A 2,655-nucleotide genomic window follows, 5' to 3' on the forward strand; every position below is an offset into this window, starting at 1 on the left:
TTGGTGGGGGAGCAACTCCGGTCCAAGGGCACATTGAGTGGGTGGAAATTTCATCTAGGAGCTTCATTGCCCCCATCAATATGTTATCTTGGAGATGTATTACCCACTTAAGGCTCTTCTTAAGTTGTTGCATGGTCGAGTAAAGGATGTTGGTTGCCAAGTGAATCCAAGGTTCTTCAAGAAAACCAATTCAAACTTGGAGTTCAAGTGGGATACAAGGCACAATGGAGTGATCTTCGGAGAATGTTGGGGTGCTTCAAGGGTAGAATGAGAGCTTGTCCATCCGACTTGAAGAATAAAGATCAACAAGAAGGAGACAGGATACCTAGAATATGGGATCCCGGAGGAGCTCTAAAGACCAAGCACAGATGGAGATTTAAGGAGGAGTGGAAATACAAGCCATCCAAACAAGATTCTCCTCAAACAAGTCCACCATAAGGACTATAAACCAAAGTGCTAGGTGGAAGACACCTGACCGTGGTAACATCTTTCTTACCATTTCCTTGTTCATAGTTTTTGGTTAATTGCATTTTGCTTCTTTTATCTAGCTTAGGATTAATTTGATTTTCAGTTTGGTAGGTTATTTTGGTTTGAATCATGAATTTATGGGTTTTTGGACGTTTTGGGGTTGAATTTTGGTTGAGTTAAGGCTTGGTACCTTAGATTTTGAAGAAAAATTTTTTGGGGAAAAAAAGGGCATGTGCGTGTGCACACCCTTGTGCGCACGCACACAACAACGAAATTTTGCGATTATTGCGTACGCACCACTCTGTGCGTACGCACCCCAACCTGCACACGCACACCAACCCCTCTATGCACACCTTGTGCGTAGGCACCCCATTATGTTTTGCACTCTGTGCACACGCACACCAACCCCTCTGTGCGCACGCACACTCATTTGCATCCATTTTGTCTGTAGCGCTCGCACACTCTGTGCGTATGAACCCCTATCACCTTTTGCTTCTGTGCGTACACACACATGATCCTTCCCCAAGTAAGAAAAAAGTCTTCTGTGTGTGCGCACACGGTTGTGCGTATGCACACTTTTTAATTCCCTCTCTATCCAGAGCGTTCGCACACCTTGTGCGAGCACACACCTCCCCTGCTTCACCTAGTGTGCGTATGCACACGTCCCTGTGCGTACACACAAGTGCTATTTTGAGCAAACTTTTTATTGCAATTTAAATTAAGCCTTAACATACTACCACCCCCTCATCCCTCCCTTCTGTTGCTTTTCCCCTGTTTCTCTTCTTGTTTTACTTAGATTTCATTGCATTTCATTTTTCATTTTAGTAATTATATTAGTTTTAGTTTAGTTGTTTGTTAATTAAATAAATTGTAAGTGTTGCTTGATGTTGATTGGGTTGCTTCTTGCTTGAAATTTTGGCTTAATTTTTTTTAGAATATGTGCACTGAGCATCAAGTCTTTGTTTGATTGCCTAAATACATTTTGAGTTTGATTCATATGTTGCAGCTACCATATGCATTAGACTATATCCTAGTTTGGCATCTTAACCATTAATTGTGCACTTTTACTTAAGTGAATTGAGTTGAAATTACTTGTTCATCATGATTTTCATATCAAATTCATCACATGTCTGGTACTTGTTTGTTTTTAATACTTTGCATTTTTTTGAGTGACTTAACTTAATTCTTATGACGGTTGTCACTTTTTCCAACAAGTACCTTTACAATGTGACTATTGCATTATGTTTCATGATGAATAAGGAGATTTCTGTTAATTATTGAATTGGTTATGGTTTATTGTGCTTCCATATCAATCTTGCGCTTTCACTTGCACAATTTCAACATCCAGTATCTCATATATTCAATTCACTCTAGTTGTGGTTTCCTAGGTTGGTATATGCCTTTACTCTTGTTTATTCTTTACTTGCAACCTAGGTCACTTAATTGAGAACATATGCTATTTAATCCACCCCTTTTTTTTAACATGAGGGAAGACAATTATAGCACAATCTCGACATTTATACAAGCTATATACTTCAAAAACACTTAGAATTTCATGCAATAATTGAAATCAAGCATTTTTCTTCAAAATTGCCAATTTAACCAAACCAAGATCAATGAAATCCTCATGAAGACTCTAACAAACTCAACAAAATCAAACAAAATCAGACACACTTAAAGAAACTCAACAAAATCAAACAAAGACTCTAAAACTACATGCAAGAAACCATGTACAAGGAGGATCATACCATGGTGGAATGTCTAATAAGCTATATTTTGCCAGTATAGAATTCTCTAATGGAATTATGTCGTAAGTATAGCCCTAAACTAACAAACTATAGCACATCAAACAAAGAAAGTGTGTCAACAATTCAAATCAAAAACTGAGAGTATTAGTCTCGAGTTGTTCTCCCTAGGAGTTGCCCTAAGGTGCACATCATTGGTTAGGAGTCTCTTGGTGTGAGGTTGGATGCGAGAAATGTAAACAATTGCATGAAAGTAATGAACAAATAACAATGAAGCTAAAGGACACAAGAATTTGAAATCAAGCTAAACTGAATGGCAATCAATCAATATGAGTCTTCGCTAGGGTTGAGAATTGGAAGTCCCATCATCATTATTTACATCAATTGTGACATCAATTGGTTATTGCTCCACTTAGTCAACCTCTTAGTCAACCTTTAATTA

This window comes from Arachis hypogaea, chromosome 16 (assembly GCF_003086295.3).
Source record: "Arachis hypogaea cultivar Tifrunner chromosome 16, arahy.Tifrunner.gnm2.J5K5, whole genome shotgun sequence".
NCBI lineage: Eukaryota > Viridiplantae > Streptophyta > Magnoliopsida > Fabales > Fabaceae > Arachis > Arachis hypogaea.